General features: G+C 39.8%; 2 non-coding genes across 2 annotated transcripts; both read right to left on the reverse strand.

Annotated features, from left to right (window-relative positions):
* Positions 1 to 13,550: 13,550 nt before the first annotated feature.
* LOC127109944 (small nucleolar RNA R71) lies at positions 13,551 to 13,657 on the reverse strand. Its single transcript, XR_007797187.1, has one exon. It is a non-coding gene; the product is annotated as a small nucleolar RNA R71 (small nucleolar RNA).
* Positions 13,658 to 16,100: 2,443 nt separating this feature from the next.
* LOC127109957 (small nucleolar RNA R71) lies at positions 16,101 to 16,206 on the reverse strand. The gene has a single exon (XR_007797198.1). It is a non-coding gene; the product is annotated as a small nucleolar RNA R71 (small nucleolar RNA).
* Positions 16,207 to 18,436: the final 2,230 nt, after the last annotated feature.

Below are 18,436 nucleotides of genomic sequence, written 5' to 3' on the forward strand. Positions count from 1 at the left end.
TAATACACTCAGAGTAGCAGCACACTCACACACATGGAAGTTAAATAAAAACTTCACATATCAGCACACATACAGAAGTTAAATAAAAACTTCTAATTGCAGCACACATAAACACACTCACACTCATGGAAGTGGAACATCAGCTGCTCCCCCTTTTTGGAGTAGAGGATCTTCAATATCTGTTGTCCTGGGGCATCACAGGTGTTACTCCCCCTTTTTGTCAAAAATGTTGCCAAAGCAACACTTTACATTACAGACCAACAACAATAAAGTTATAAGCAAATTTCAGAAACACACACTTGATTTTACTGCTTTGATCAAGACTACACCCACTTTTGCTTTAGAGTGACGGATTTCAGCCATAAATCAGATCTTCAATCAAACACAGATTGCCATTAAGTGTGCAATCACAAAACACCAGACATTCACACTGAATGTTCTGTGTACAGGTGTCATGACATCGGGTCTGACATCTTGGAAAATTCCTGCATAATTCCATAATTCCTTTTATAACTTCCAGCAGGTACATATGATATCTTATGTTAAGACATTACACATAACATCTTGTGAACACTCTTTGTTTTACCAAAATTGCTCCCCCTTTGGCAAATTTTGGCTGAAACATATATCTTTCCTTTTTGTTCACAAGGTAAACTATCAGTAGTTAAACAACATAAAAGTAGTTTAAACAGCAACAGAAGCAACACAATTTCTAGCTTTCTGGTTACTAGTAATACACACATGCACAAGGGTACTTTTCCTCCCTCTAAATCTGTGCAACAAAAACAGAATTACTAGTTAAGGATGCAACTAGTAAGACACACAAATGCACAAGGGTACTCCTCCTCCCCCTAAATCTGTGCATACATCAAATAACAGTAACTCCAGCACCTGTACCACACACCTGTAACACACAGGCTCATTCTAATATATCATAATGAGACACACCACATCCATATTTCCTTATGACTGTAAGTTTCAGAAGGAAATAACAATATTGTCCAAAGCAATGTCATGACATCCGGTCAGACATTCTTCTGCTCACTCAGCCTTGACACACACCACATCATCCCAATAACTAATAAGGTGTCATACCTTGTTATCTGAGAACTCATAGACCACAAGCTTGATGATTACTTGCAGCGCAAAGACAGAACTCCCCCTGTCATGAACAACCAACTCTCCTCTTGAAACATGGAGATCACATGTGAACATATCCAACACCCCAAAGTTGGACCTTTACCAACATCCTGATTCAATGAGAACCCAGACCACTTGATGAATGGAAAACATAAGACGCATCTTCATGTCTTCAAGAGCACACCCTCTGTTCAATCCTCTTGGCTGAACACATCCATACTCTGTGTCATTCTCTCTTCTAACCAGAACAGAAAACCACTTCACAAAATGTTCTAACATGAGTTAGGACATCCTTCACAACATAACACCATCTGATAATCTTTAGATATCGCTGAGTCATTAGCTTGATCCACAAGAAACCAGACACACACTGGGACATATACATTCTCATCCCATTACAAGAGATAGTCTTCCATAGATAGCTCAAGACTCCTTCCACAAGCTCCAAGAGAAGAATAGAAAACACCTCCTTCTATCTTCAACTTACTACTTTTCTCCTCAAAAGTAATTTGTCTCAGACTTTCCTCAAGAGTAATCAGCTGCCATATGTTGATTATCTTGATTCTTCGAACTCACTTCTAAGATAGACCAATTGCCACTGGTTGATTACCTCCTTCATGAATCCTCATATGAAAAAGTCAAATGCCACTTTTTGACCTCTCCACGTTTATCAGACTTCTCCCAAAGATATTCTGACCTTCCAAGTGAGACTTGAACTTCAAGTTACATGTTAACCAAAACTTAGATTCTCTAAGACATGAACATGTAACATCCTCTCCATCCAGCAACTCCAAAGAACTGCAACGAGAACGATCTTTTTGAAGTATCCAATCTACAACCCTGTAGACCCTTCTATCTCAAGTTGATGTGCCACTTCACCAACTAAGATTCTGATGTTGAACCAAATGTCACAACATTGTGTTTTGACATCTAGCTGTTGAATTCAGCTCCTTCTTCTGCCACTTGAAAGAACTTCCTCCCTTCATAGAACAAGAGTTCAATGTTCTCATAGACTTGATTGTGGAACCAAGTTTGAGTAAACATCCTTCATCCTGCAGGTTTGCAGTTAAGTCATCCAAGCTCACACCTTGATGAATCCCTGCTTCTTATCCAAAGACATCAGACACTCTGATGCATGAGTCTTCAGAAGGACCAGTTAGAAATTATCCCTTCAGCTATACCAAGGATTCCACTTCCTAAAGCAAAGCTGTTTCCATGATGTCAAGACTGCTGCCACTTGTTCTTGACTCCATAGTGTGCATTAGCTAATGCACTTCCTTACCTAGATCAGAAGTAAACTGATCCAAGTAACCGCCATCAGGACTATGATGTTTTCTTCTTCTTGTATACACCAAGGCTGAACATGTTTCTTGCCAGGAAACCTTTTCAGAGATCATATACTTTTGCTGCCACCAAAGTGATAGATCATAAACCAATGTACTATCCTTCATGTGATTCTGCACAGGATCTTGAAGATGAGATGTTCCAACATCTTTTAAAAACATCATTTATCTTGAGCTCCAAGGATAATCAATTAAATACTTGTACTTGGCACAAGTAGACATTGATCTTAAATCCTTTCCCAATATTCCTTTCAGATACTTCTACCATAAGAATACTTTGAAAATACTCTTCTAGTGTCACCATCTTATGCTTGCAAGCACCTCAACAGTTTTGAAAACTCTTCCCAGATTCATTTCACCCTTAGGAATGAGAGAGATGAATTCTTCCTTGCAAATGTGTCACACAACCACCAGAACCCATGTGACACAGGTCAACAGCCAACCAGACCCTAGGCTGACCAAACGTGAGGAGGTTAACCAAAACTCCCCCTCAAATTAACAATCATGGAAACTCCACACCAATCTCCATGTGTTGTACACAAATGTCTCAACATGACATACAACATCCCTATTGGTGGCAACTAACTCTATGAGTTACACCTATACATACTCCAATCACACCAATCAGACTCTAGCTGACCATAAGTACTAGTGATACAAAACAGCACCAGTCAATGGCAGATATACATTGCTAGAGCATACTACCTCAACCAACCTCTGAATCTTCATATTCTCACTCCTTGAAAGAACTGCCACTTCTGAGCGTGGTGTTTGAATAACAAGATTCATGGTCCCAATCCTCTTAAATGAAATAGCAATCAGGTTACCCCATCATTGACTTCTAACATCCAGGGGACTTGTCTTCCAACACAACATAGTACTTCAGAGAACAACTATCCAACCCTGATCAATCTACAGGAATAAGACAAGCAGCAGGAAGTTGCACAATGTCACATCTCAACCAGCTCCACTTCTAGAGATCAGACTTCTAAAAGTGACCTTCTTGAGCACACACACAGTTGACCCTACCCTTGTCAACTTAGCACACACAGATGTCTCCTCTTCCAGGTCAGGAGTAGGTTCCAAACAAAAGTATCCATTTGTTTGACACCTAAAACATCTGCTCTTCAACTAGTAGGTGCATACTTGTTGAACAACGTGTTCTGACATCACATAGAACATTAGTTCCACCTCCTTGGAACAAACCCTCCTTGAAAGTCTTCAAGGTCTTCATATACACTACCCAAGAGTGTAAAAGAATCAGTGATCAGGTGATTCTTACCATGATGAGTGGACTTGGGGAGACTCAAGTATCCTTGACATCTTCAGTAGATTATGATGAAATCTTGAATACATCAGCCTTTCATCCACATGAGGGGAAACTACATCAGAGTTTGAGTTTTGCCAGGTATTATGCAGCGGAAATCATAATACAACTCAACCTATGAACACACACTTCACAGGATCAGCCTCCAAGAACATACCTAGTTTGAATATGATTCAATACTGGCACAGGTGTCCCACACAAAGGCCAATTGCCAACCTCCAGAGACAGGTACACACAGTTCCTGTCATGAATAGTCCATCCACCTACTTCAAGGGACCATTCAGATAAATCACAGAACCTTCCACAGGTTCCAACATCAGTACTAACATAACTCCTTGCAAGATACCAGAAAGTATCACCCATGGATCTCATCCAGAAACAGAACAGGATGCCTGCTCTGATACCATTTGAAATTCTGGTTTAGTCAGAGTTCAGATGTTCTACACGAAGTGATGACATCTGATCCAACAATGTTACTAATACAGCAAGACATTTATACAAATTAAATTCCAGTACTGATATGCACACATTCACAGATGTCACGACATCTGCTAGTATATCACCATAGTATGGAAGAACACCCAGTTCTGTCCATCTGGTACAAAGACACAGCAGAGATCAACCATAGCACTTACTTCTGTTGAACCTGCACAGTTATCAGCATGATGTCTCAACATTGATTTGAACATCACCTGTTACAGCATTACAGGTTTACCTTATTTTATAACAGACAGAATTATAACGTGCAGAAGGTAAAAACACAGGTAATTGTTAACCCAGTTCGGTGCAACATCACCTACTCTGGGGGCATACCAAGCCAGGAAGAAGATCCACTATCAGCAGTATTAATTCAGAGTTAAACTCCCCCGTTTACAACTCTTCACTTAATCCCTATCCAATGCAATCTATACCTAGGAACTCCTAGATAGAAACCTCCAGTTTCCATTCCTATCACTACACTTACAATGTAATGCTAAACCACTTGAACTTGCTTCACAGCTTCATTCAAGATCATAACAAACTCTTGCCTACAGGCTTTGAGTCATAAATACTCTCAGTTTTGGAACACTGAGAAACACATGGTAACCTTCCCACAGGTTGGGAGGTTTACTTTACACATACCCCTAATTTTTCATTCTAAGAGGCTTACAAAACCTAGGTTACAATCTGCTATTTATAACCTAAACACCCAACTGGATTTGGGCCTTGTACTTGTATTTCCTAAAATTAAGGTTAGGCAAGTTGACCTAATTTCCACATATTAGGGTGCTAACAAATAGGCTATTTGTTAGGGCTCTTGAATTTAGCTCTTCTGTTAGTTTCCTGGATTTTAGCACAGCTGTTAGATTCCTGAAAAACAGCCTGAGATAAATACTGAAACAGAAAAACTAACTAGCCTACACTTTAGCATATGCTGTCAGGAATGAATGTCACAACATTCAGTTTGACGTCCAAAACATAGACCATATGCTAAGTCTGTTTTTCCTGAAAACAGACTGTACAAATTTGCTGTACTGTACAGAACCAATCTGTCCATACTTCAGTATCAGCGTACATTAATAAATGTCAAAACATCCAATTTGACATTCACACATAGAGCCTTACATCAGGTCTGTTATCCTCTTGATAAGCAGACTGAGCTGCATACTAAAATGTAGCAGAAAACCAATCTGCCTACTGTTCAGTATATGCTATCAATGATAAATGTCATAACATCCAGTTTGACATTCAGACAGTAGGCCTTATGCCCGGTCTGTTATTTCCTTGATAAACAGACTGAAAATAAATACTGAGTTATAACAGAACACCAACTATTCTATTCCTCAGTATCTGCTGACAGGGATGAATGTCATAACATCCAGTTTGACATTCAATAAATCCTGTATTAGCTAAACCTGCAATATACTACTCAGAATGTCATGACATCAGCCAAGACATCAGAGTACAGCTAGATATTCTAACATACAATGCAGTCAAACAAACATCTCCACAGCATGTCATGACATCAGTCAAGACATTAGAATCCAGCTAGTGTTTTACCATACAATGCAGCCAATTAAACATCTACATTTAGGTCTTATCTTTTAGGATCTAAAATTATAGTCTATACAGACCATGCAGCTATCCGTTACCTTCTAAGCAAAAAGGATGCAAAACCTAGATTACTCAGGTGGATCCTTTTGCTACAAGAATTCGACTTAGATATTAGAGACAAAAAAGGAACATAAAACGTAGTTGTTGACCATCTTTCCAGATTAGAGCATTTAAAGCCAGATCATTTACCTATAAATGATGACTTCACCTATGACAAATTGATAGCTAAGATAGATACCGCTCCCCTTGAACCTGATAGAGACAACTTTGGGACGATTTCAGAAATTAGCAGAGTACCATGGTACGCTGATTTTGTGAACTATCTAGCCGCTGATATCATACCACCTGACCTCAACTATCAACAGAAGAAGAAATTCTTTAAAGAGATAAGACACTTCTATTGGGACGGACCACTCCTTTTCAAAAGAGGAACTGATAACATATTTCGACGTTGCATCCCGGAAGAAGAAGTCAGAAACATCATAGAGCATTGTCACTCTTCACCCTATGGTGGACATTCAAGCACATCCAAGACATACGCTAAGATCCTTCAAGCTGGTCTTTATTAGCCAACACTATGGCGTGATGTCCATACTTATATTGTCCAATGTGACCGGTGCCAGCGCGCTGGGAACATCTCAAGACGTGACGAAATGCCTTTGAAGAACATCCAAGAAGTAGAACTATTTGACGTTTGGGGTATTGATTTCGTGAGACCTTTTCCATCTTCGTTGGGAAACAAGTACATTTTGGTAGTCGTTGACTATGTGTCCAAGTGGATAGAAGCTATAACCGCACCCACCAACGACACAAGAGTACTCATCAAGATGTTCAAGAATAATATCTTTCCCAAATTTGGAGTTCCACGACTTGTCGTCATAAGTGATGGTGGATCCCATTTTATATCCAGGATATTGGATAAACTCTTGAGGAAATATGGAGTAAAACACAGAGTAGCAACACCGTATCACCCCCAGACTAATGGTCAAGTGGAAGTATCTAACAGAGAGATTAAGCAGATCTTGGAGAAAATTGTATCAATATCTAGAAAAGATTGGTCTGAAAAGCTAACAAAAGCACTGTGGGCTTACAGAACTGCTTACAAAACCCCTATTGGAACTACACCGTACCAGTTGGTCTACGGGAAGTCATGCCACTTACCTTTTGAACTCAAGCACAAGGCATATTGGGCCATCAAGACCCTGAATTTGGATTACCTAGCATCTGGCAAGAAGCAAATCCTTGATATTCACAAATTGGAGGAACTCCGCCAGAACGCTTACGAGAATGCCGTTATGTACAAAGAAAGAACCAAAGCTTGGCACGACAAAAGGATTGTGAAAAAGGAATTTAATATAGGCGACTCTGTTCTCCTCTTCAATTCGAGATTATAACTTTTTCCAGGTAAGCTGCGTTCGAGATGGACAGGCCCTTTGAGGTTTCTAAAATCCTAAAATCTGGAGCAGTTGAAATCCGGAACAACTCCTATAATCCGTTTGTGGTAAATGGACAAAGACTGAAGCAATACCAAGGAGGTAACATCCCCATAGAATGTCATGACCAAACTCTGATCGACTCTCCAGTTCCTACCTCTAACATATAGAGTTCGAATCGTCAAGCTAACGACGTTAAACAAGCGTTGCATGGGAGGTAACCCATGATTTCTTTTCCTTTACTTTTACTATTTTCAATTTATATTTTTATTTGTTTTATATATATGTATATCTGTGTGGAGACTAACAGTTATGATATTTGCGATTTCAGGTGTCCTCTGTTTCTAATCTAACTTTTCAGGAATAGAGAATATCGACACCATGCCAGTAATCTTTCGTGACCCAGTTCAAGAGCAGCGCTACGACATGCTTTCACAGCGCCCAATGTTGCCCACCAGATATCCCGACTCGAGCTACATGGAGGCATTAGGCATTGAGCCTAATGTCAGGCATTTGTGCAATCAGTTGCAGTGGGATGAATATACTGATGCTATGCACGTGACTTATAGGAACCTGACTTTGGAGTTCCTGAGCTCGCTTATCTACGAGCCCTATGTTGGTCACACCAGTGATGGCGGATACATTAATTTCAGGTTGTTTGGGGCAGAATACACCTTCAACCACAAGCGTTTCGGTGATTTGCTTGGATTTCAGACTGCCTATGATGCTTCATATGAGCTCCCCATGAGCTATTTTCTGAGCCGAGACGTTGAGAAGTTTTGGAGTGATATTATGTGTGGAGGTAGTCTTGACCCTTACACCCAAATCTCCAACAAGATTCACAATCCTGCTTTCAGATACTTCCAGATGATCATTTCCCACACCTTCCCATGGAAGAGTGACCCTGATACACATGTGAGCGCTGAAGAGATCTTCTTCATGTACTGTACCACTCAGTCACGCCCAGTAGATTGTGGAGCTTTTCTGATCGAGAGTCTATATTTGAATGCTCGCTCCGCTGCGATCCCTATACATGTCGGAAGCACGGTGACTCATATAGCTTCAGCCCTGGGACTTGATAGAAGCCTATCTCACCTGAAGTCTTACTGCAGCTACACCTTGATGGATATTGATTTCTGTCTGGACCGTGGCCTCATGAGGAGATCTTCTTTTCAACCGGATCAATACAGGCTATTAATCGAGGGTGAGACTATTCACTACTTCACTTTACCTGACCCTCAGGTGACTTGTGTTATTAATCAGGCCAACTGGACCTACGCCATAGAAGGGCAGGGAGAGACAGTAGACGAGCCAAAAATCACACCTATTAGAATCAAAGTCTGCACCAATAATCCGAGTCTCCAGAATCCGAGCATGCAGTCTGAACTGGTTAAGCTTCGCATGGAGATAGCCCAGCTTCGCCAGGAGCTTGCTGACGTTGCTTTGCAGGTCGAAGTATCAGTTGCCTCACACGACACCGAGACTGATATACTGAAAGATGAGATCGCCGACCTCCGACGCTAGATCGCAGAGCTTCGAGGATACGAAGCCGAGGAGACTCCACCATACCCTGAGCATTGATGCCATCATGAACCGAGAAATACCGTTTGAATTTCCCTATCTTCCCGTTATTTATTATTCATGCTTATTTTTATTGTTTCCTCTGACATTATGCTTGCTTTATCTTACCTAAGATCTCTGGACTCGTGAATTATTATTGACTCTTCATATATATATATATATATATGTATATATATATATATATATATATATATATATATATATATAATATTTTTATGTCCATTTTGTTTTATTTTGTTTTATTCTACTTTACTATTTTATTTTTGTTTTATTTTGTTTCTTTCATGTTGGCCCATATGTCTGTCATCCTTAAAAAAGGAGGAACCATCTCTTTCGATGGTTTGATTACCTCCATTGCTAGTGCGTTAAATCTACACGTTGAGTTAGCCACCTTGGAACCACTCCCTCACCGCACCATCAACTTAAAGTTTTTAAAAGATATGAAATTATGCAAGGTGCGGCGAGAAGGTGGTTTTCACCTAATGGTCCATGGTGCAGCTGTACCCAGTGTTGTCCTACCTTGCTCTCAGCATACGGATGTGCGACATGTGAGAAACTGGACATATGATCTAGACGCTCCATCCTTTACCGGTCCTTTGCCACCTAACGTTCCTATGGACGATGGGCAAGGGACCGATGATGAGTATGACCGGCGCGACCAATCACCTGCTCATGATATTCCTGCTGCATCACCTGCACACACTGCACCTTCTTCCTCTAACCCTTTTGCAGGTACCACTCCCGGTTTCTACATCATCGAGGAGATGTGGCGCGAGCACCTGGATCGTGAGGAAAGGCGTGACACCCTCATGAATACCGTAAACCAACAACTGACAGATAATATGAGTTTTATGGTAGCTTCTCAGCAGCGTAGTGAGCAAGCGCATCGGACTATTACTGAGTCCTTACTTGCGATCACTAATGAGTAGCATCGCCAGCGACAGGCTAATAAGTGTCACTTCGCTCTTATCGAGGCCACCCAATGATCTCTCCTAGGTCGCTCTCAGCAGCTGCAGGAAGGACTTAGCACTCGAACCAGACGTCGTCGACCCAGGCATCCTGACCAGGGCGGTAACGGTGACGGTACCGGTGCTCACCCTTAGTCCTCTCTCTCTCTCTCTCCCTTCCAGGTTACTCCTACCCTATCTCATATCGAAACATTGAGGACAATGTTCGGTTTAAGTGTGGGAGGAGATTTTATCGCTTTTTATCTTTCCTTTATTTTTATCGCTTTCCTTTACTTTTATTGCTTTTTACCGTTTTATTTTATTTTTAGTATGCTTTATATGTTTTAGTTGTTTGTTTTTCCTTTCAATAAAATAACATGTGTCTGACGAGTCATTTGTGTAGTGTATCCTTATTTCCCCCATTTCTTTAACCTTACAAAAAAAAAATTTAGCAAAGAAAACAGTACATCTTGAATATTCAGGCTATAAGACAGGTTTATAAGAGGATGTAAAAGACTTGGTAAAACTTTTTCTAAAAATCGGTATTGTCTTAACACCTTAGGCTTCATGATTATAAGAGTCGATCCCGATACCCCATATGCTGTAGCCCCAATTTTTGTTCTAAATAAGTCTTTAAGTAGTTTATCCTTGCAGTCAGCTCCGACTTAAGCATGCCCTACATAGGGGACCGATGAAAATAAGTGAATGATCATAAAAATTCCTGCTTTGTTCTCAAATCATATGAAAATTTGGGCTAGGTGACTCTCACACGGTCATTTAACCTAGCAAAATAAAGACATATGCGGAACATGCAAAATAAAAAATAAAAAAATAATAAGCCTATTTGTTGGTTGGTTCAGAGGTATTTGGTGCTGAACTAGGTAGGGTGGATTACGATCCAATCCCCCACAACTGCAAATTGGGTTGAATAAAGGGGTTACACCAACTTATGTACCGGAGCCCCATGCTTAGAAAAATAAAAAATAATAATAAGCCTATTTGTTTGTTGGTTCAGAGGTATCTGGTGCTGAACTTGGTAGGGTGAATTACGATCCAATCCTCCACAACTGCAAATTGGGTTAAATAAAGGGGTTACACCAACTTATGTACCAGAGCCCCATGCTTAAGATCATAATCACTAACCAGTCACTTTACTATGAGTATGTATAAATAACGGGCTTAATGTGATTGCACCTGAATGAAAAGGACTTTAAGAAAACGAAAAGAAGGCCTAGGTATGGTGGGGTAATGTGGATTGATTTGTATAGGAATGAAGCCTACGACCGCATTTGCGGGAAGTGTCACTACAATATCCTTAGTTCGATTCGTTAGTACATATCGATACATTACTTGAATGAACTCATAAGTCTTTTTGCCTTCAATTAACTCTAGTTGATACTGTTTTTCTTGCATAAACTATAAAGAGTTTTGTTTGAGGACAAGCAAAGGTTTAAGTGTGGGAGAATTTGATCACACTGAATTACACCGTGTTTTTGACTCGGATTTCACATGTTTATTAGGAATTTATTATCATTTTGTTTGTACTATGCTCTCTTTTATCTTGTTTTCAGATATTTAGCACTTTCGGACTCTTTTGGAAGAAACAAAGTAAAAAGACCTAAAATTAGGGTTTTTCGGCGAAAATTACACACATGGCGGCCGCTATAGGAGGAGCCATGAGTCATCAACCCTCAACTAGGAGGTAACTGCCATGTTCCCATGATCTTTCACATTTACATACATGGCAGGCGCCATGAAGGGATGGCGGGCGCCACATTTGGAAATCACGTTCCCACTAAGGAGAAGTTGGAGGGCACCATGGTCTTTGCAAGCTGCTGAAATCCTCTATAAATAGTTCGTTCCATTTCATTTTCTAATCATCCAACTTAGTTTACAACACTAAGCCTATATTTATCATTTATAATAGCGGTAATCCGTCACATCGGGGGGTTATCGCACCTTAGTGAGATTGAGTTAGGTCACTTCGAGTTGCTGCCGTCTTTAGCTTCAGGAGTCGGAGGTTTATTTTTGTACCAGATTTAACGCCCTCCGTTTGGAGCAGGTTCTTATTTATCACTTTTATTTATTTATTTGTCATCGCTTTACTTTATTTATTTTCCGCACCCGCTTTACTTTATTTATTTTCCGCAATCGCTTTACTTTATTTATTTTCCGCACTCGCTTTACTTTATTTATTTTCCACACTCGCTTTACTTTATTTATTTTCCGCACTCGCTTTATCTTATTTATTTTCCGCACTCGCTTTACTTTATTTATTTTTCGTACTCGCTTTACTTTATTTATTTTCCGCACTCGCTTTACTTTATTTATTTTCCGCACTCGCTCTTTACGCCTCACATTCTAAAACAAACTTTTCATCATCATCAATACCGTTGTGTTTGTTTGTGTTACCATGTCTGGCTAAATCTTTTAAAGGTTAGAATGTAAGGATCGGGGTTAAAGAGATGTTTCACATATTGAATCTGTAGAAATACTTTAAAGGCTGTTTTGATTTTTAACTTGAGTTTTCTAAAACAAACTTGGTTAGTTTTAACTATTCGAGGAGTGCGAAAGCACCCTGGCTTAGTAACTAGGAATTTTTATCACTTTAAGGAAAAACTATTTTTGAAACTGTTTTCGGACGCGTTGATAGATTTAAAATTAGGAAACTCTTTGGGTAAACTTTCCAAATCAAAATCACTTTTCAACTAAGTTTACGAGTCTTATTTCTTAAAAATAAGTTTACTACTTTAGCGTTTTGCGCACCTTTTATAAGTGACAATAAAAGGCCTTAATTTAAGGGTAAACTCGGTTCTGAATACGCGAAAGTGACAATTCCTGTTAAATGGATTCTTTTCAAGAGTAGAAAATATTGCCTCATAAGTAGTTCTATTTAGAAAATCGAAACATCACTTAACTGACGTGAAATACATTCAACCTGTCTTTACCTGCATTTATTATTTACCGTCATTTTACAAACCCACTATCTTTTTTATACCGTCTTAGATAAACACCGTAACAATAGTAATCGATAGATTGACGATTGCTCTCTGTGGGATCGATATTCTTTTATTACTTTGACGCAATTCGTACACTTGCGAATTAACACGATCAAGTTTTTGGCGCCGTTGCCGGTGACCAACTTCGTCAAATTTCGTACCCTGTTGTTACACCGTCTAGACTAAGGCATTATTAGCCGGTAAATGCGAAGAACCCGTAGTACCGGAAATTTAGTAGATCCTTTAGCGGAACCCGAACGTTATACTCGCACACGCCTCTTACTCATCCAAATTAAGAAAGCTATGGCCGAGAATCGCGTCCAGAGACCTCTTAAGGAATTTGCCCAACCCTCTGACGAGGAACCTAGTTCGAGTATAGTAAACCCCCTTATTTCTGCTAACAATTTCGAACTAAAATCGTCTTTATTACAATTAGTGCAACAGAACCAATACGCGGGTCTCGCTACTGAGAACCCGAATCAACATTTAAAAGTTTTTATCCAACTAGCAGACACCTTTAAATTTAACGGCGCTTCACCCGATGCGATCCGTTTGAGATTATTTCCTTTCTCCCTCAGGGATAGAGTACGTTCATGGTTAGATTCACTTCCAGCTAATTCAATAACTACCTGGGAAGACCTTAGGAAAGTATTCCTTGCTAGATATTTCCCCCTAGTAAGACTGCTGTTCTTCGAAACCAAATAACTAGATTTGCTCAAAACCAAGGAGAATCGCTTTTCGAAGCTTGGGAGAGATATAAGGAGCTATTAAGAGTCTGCCCACACCATGGCCTAGAACAGTGGTTGATCGTTCATACCTTCTACAATGGACTCCATTATAACACCAAGATGAGCATCGACGCTGCCGCTGGTGGCGCGCTGATGAACACACCTTATCTTGAAGCTTGTGACCTAATTAAGGATATGGCCCAAAACCATTACCAATGGGGAACTGAACGAGCACCAATAGAGAAAAAGGAGACCCAAGGTGGAATACATGAGGTAAGCTCTCTGATGACACTGAAATTCACCGTATTTTCGACTTTGATTTCATATGCATTTTAGTTGTTTTATTTTTATTTTGTTATGTTATTACTATGTTTTTCTTTGTTTTCAGGTTTTCAGTTTAATCGGAGCCCCGATCGAGAAAAGGAGTGAAAATGAGCTAAAAAGCCTAAAAATCAGCATTTTACACTTGTGGCTCCCACTGTGGCTGGCGCCATGGGTCCAGCCATGACGTGTCCCAGCTCAACTTCTTCTTAAATGCCACATCTCCCACTATCTCCACCTTGGCGCCACAATTTCCTCTTGTGGCGGGCGCCATGAGGTTGTGGCGGGCGCCACAAGAAGAAAGCTTTTCCCTCCCAATTTCAAACTGAAGGGCATCCTTGTCATTTCCATTATTTTCCTTGCCTATAAATAGAGACTTGATTTCATTTATTTCATCATCCAAACTTAGATCAAACTTAGTTACAACTAGGCAAATATTCAGTATTGTAAAAGTGGTAATCTCTTCACATCGGAGTGTTGCCACAACTGTGTAATCGAGTATGTAATCGAGTTTGGAGCACTTTGGAAGGAAGTTAATCCTGCCGCCATTTTCATTTATGTTTCGCACTTTATTCGACCATCCGATTGGAGCAGGTTTTATTGCTTTACCTTTGTCTACTTTACTTTCCCGCACTCTCACTTTACTCTATTTATTTCTCGCACTGCCTTTACTTCGTTTATTTCTCGCACTCACACTACTTTCGTTTATTTCTCGCACACGCACTAGTTTCATTTATTTGTCGCACTCGCACTACTTTTATTTATTTTCCGCACTCGCACTACTTTCATTTATTTTCCGCACTCGCACTACTTTTATTTACTTTCCGCACTCGCACTACTTTTATTTAAATTAAAATGCACCTCTACTTTACCATGTCTAGCTAAACCTATAAAGGTTAGAATGTAAGGATCATAATTGAACTGATAATCCGTACAATTGTTCGTAGAAATACTTAAGGGTTGTTTTGACTTTCAACTTAAGTTTTCCCGCACTTAATTTCCGTTGGGTAAGATCGAAAGTCGTCCAACGTCCTTTTAAACTTAGTTGTTTTTAACTATTTCAAATACAGCGAAAGCGCTTTGTTTAGTTCATTAGGAGTTTTTAACTTAAAAAGAAAAGTGATTTTAAAACTATTTTCGGACGTGTTTATAAGTTTAGAGTCTGGTTCGTGAGAACCTCTTTTGGTTAAGAAATCCAGGTCAAAATACTTTAAAACTTAGTCAAGATACTATATTTCTTAAAAATAGGTTTACTACTCTAACGCAATGCGCGCCTTTTTATAAGTGATAATAAGAGGGTTTGATTAGGGAGTACAACTCAGTTCTGAATACACGAAAGCGACAGATCCCGTTAAATTGGTTCTTTTCAAAGTAGGAAACACTGCCCATAAGTAATTCTATTAGCAAATACTTGGATTATTAATTGAGTATGTGAATTACATTCGAACCTGTCTTTATTAATTGAATTTAACTTAATACTTTATTTTTTTCATTGTGCACTCTTAAAAACCCCATTTTGATTACCTTAGATAAACACCGTAACAATAGATAACGATAGATTGACATTTGGTCTCTGTGGATTCGACAATCTTTTATATTACTCTGACGCGTTCGTATACTTGCGAAAAACCACGCGTCAAGTTTTTGGCGCCGTTGCTTGGGATCAATTTCGTCAAATTTCGTACCCTGTTGTTATATCGTTTAGACTTAGGTTGTTACCTACCGGTCAATGCGAAAAACTCGTAGCACCGGAAGCTTAGTAGATCCTCTGGAGGAACCTGAACGTTACGCTCGCGCATGTTTTTTTTTCCATAGAATTAGGAGAGCTATGGCCGAAGATCAAAATCATAGACCTCTTAAGGATTTCTCCCAACCATCTAACGAAGAACCTAGTTCTAGTATAGTAAACCCAACCATCCCAGCTAATAATTTCGAACTTAAACCCTCCCTGTTGCAACTAGTGCAACAGAGACAATTCGTAGGTCTTGCTACCGAAAACCCGAACCAACATTTAAAAATCTTTCTCCAATTAGCAGACACTTTTAAAACCAATGGAGCTTCTCCTGAGGTAATCCGTTTAAGATTATTCCCTTTCTCCCTCAGAGATAAAGCCCTATCATGGTTAGATTCCCTTCCACCCAATTCTATAACAACTTGGGACAACCTTAGAAAAGTATTCCTTGCTAGATACCCGAAACCACATAACCAGATTTACCCAGAACCAAGGAGAATCGTTGTTCGAAGCTTGGGAGAGATATAAAGAGCTGTTAAGAGCATGCCCACATCATGGTTTAGAAAATTGGTTAATCATTCAGACCTTCTATAATGGACTTCACTATAACACTAAGATAACCATCGACGCTGCCGTAGGCGGTGCACTGATGAACAAACCTTATCCTGAAGCTAGTGCCCTCATCGAAGATATGGCTCAAAACCATCAATCATGGGGAGTCGAACGAGCGACAGTTGAGAAGAAGGAATCCCAAGGAGGAGTACATGAGTTAAGCTCTATAGACATGATGCAAGCTAAAATGGACGCGTTGGCCCTCAAGGTCGAGCATATGTGCATAAACCCGAATACTGCAGCTGCAGTTTCGTCGGATTGTGAGATATGTGGAACCAAAGGACACCAGTCTGCAAAATGCAGTCTCTTAAACGAAACCAACTCTGAGCAAGTGAACTATGTCCAAGGGAACCCATATTCGAATACCTACAACCCTGGATGGAGGAATCACCCGAACTTCTCTTATAAGAACAATAACCCTACCCAAAATACCGCACCTCCGAGACAACTAGGTTACCAAGCCCCAAGACCAAATCAACCTATGCAACCTGTGCCACCAAAGCCGAGCCTTGAGAAAATTATGGAAAATTTTATCACTACTCAAACCCAACAAAACAAAGAGTTCATGAACCAGAACATTCACATTAACAAACTGATTACCCAGTTAGGAACCAAGATTGACCAAATAGTTACTCACACTAAGATGCTTGAAACCCAGATCTCTCAGGTAGCTTTAAACCAAGCCCCCCAGACTACACCTGGAGGACAGTTCCTTGGACAACCTCAACAGAATCCGAGAGGACAAGCCAATGCCATTACCCTACGAAGTGAGACCGCTTATGATGAGCCATTTAACTCAAGATTTAGTGAACCCAAAACTTCTAAGGAACATACCAAACCCACAGACGAAGTAAAGAAACCAGAGGAGTCTGAAGAACAGGAAGGTCAAGAAAAAGGAGAAGAACCTAAAGACAAAACCTCTGTACCACCCCTGCCATATAAACCACCGATACCATATCCGAAAGACTCAAACAAACCCAGATCGATAACCAGTATCAGAAATTCATTTAGGTTATAGAAAAACTTCACGTAGAAATCCCTTTCACAAAATCCATCACCCAAATACCTTCTTATGCAAAGTTTCTCAAAGACATCCTTACCAACAAACGTAGACTCGACGATCCGAAGCCCTTGGAATGCAATTCTATTTCCGAGAATAAGTTAGCCAAAAAAGATAAAGATCCTGGAAATTTCTCCATTCCTTGTCTTTTGGGAAGTCATGTCATCGAAAAAGCTTTTCTAGACTTAGGAGCTAGTGTGAGCTTAATGCCTTTAGCAGTTTGTGAGAGGTTAAACTTAGGAGAATTACAACCTACTAAGATGTCACTTCAACTAGCTGATAGATCTGTTAAATATCCGATAGGCATATTAGAAGATGTCCTTGTTAGGATAGATCAATTATTTATCCCTATCGATTTTGTTGTCATGGACATCAAAGAGGATAATGATATACCAATCCTTCTAGGTAGATCATTCTTATCAACTGCAGGAGCCATAATAGATGTCAAGAGAGGAAAGTTGACCTTTGAGGTAGGTGATGAGAAGATAGAATTTATACTTTCAAAATTTCTTATGGCACCTGTGATGGGAGACGCATGTTATGCCATAGATATCATTGATGATTGCGTTAGGGAAATAGAACAAGAAGAAATCATAAAAACAATTAAGTTGCCCTCAACTCTCATACTAGAAGATGATAACTTTAGGAAGCCCTACATCGATGATAACCTTTACGAATGTTTATCCCTTACCCCAGATCCTATGCCATACCCTAAGAAACCAACCTTAGAACTTAAGGAACTGCCTAAGAACCTGAGATATGAGTTCCTCGATGAAGAGATGAATCGTCCAGTTATAGTCAGTGCTAACTTGAGCCAAGAGGAAACAGACCAACTCTTAGATGTTTTACAAAGATATCCCTCAGCCTTAGGATATAATATCTCTGATCTGAAAGGTATAAGCCCATCCGTATGCATGCATCGGATTTCGCTCGAAGAAGATTCAAAGCCCTCCAGAGAACATCAGAGAAGAATAAACCCTATAATGAGTGATGTTGTTAAAAAAGAAGTTCTTAAGTTACTTGAGGCAGGTATAATCTATCAGATCTCGGATAGTAAGTGGGTGAGCCCTGTGCATGTAGTACCTAAAAAGGGAGGCATCACAGTAGTGCAAAATGATA

This window comes from Lathyrus oleraceus, chromosome 7 (genome assembly GCF_024323335.1).
Source record: "Lathyrus oleraceus cultivar Zhongwan6 chromosome 7, CAAS_Psat_ZW6_1.0, whole genome shotgun sequence".
NCBI classification, from domain to species: Eukaryota; Viridiplantae; Streptophyta; class Magnoliopsida; order Fabales; family Fabaceae; genus Lathyrus; species Lathyrus oleraceus.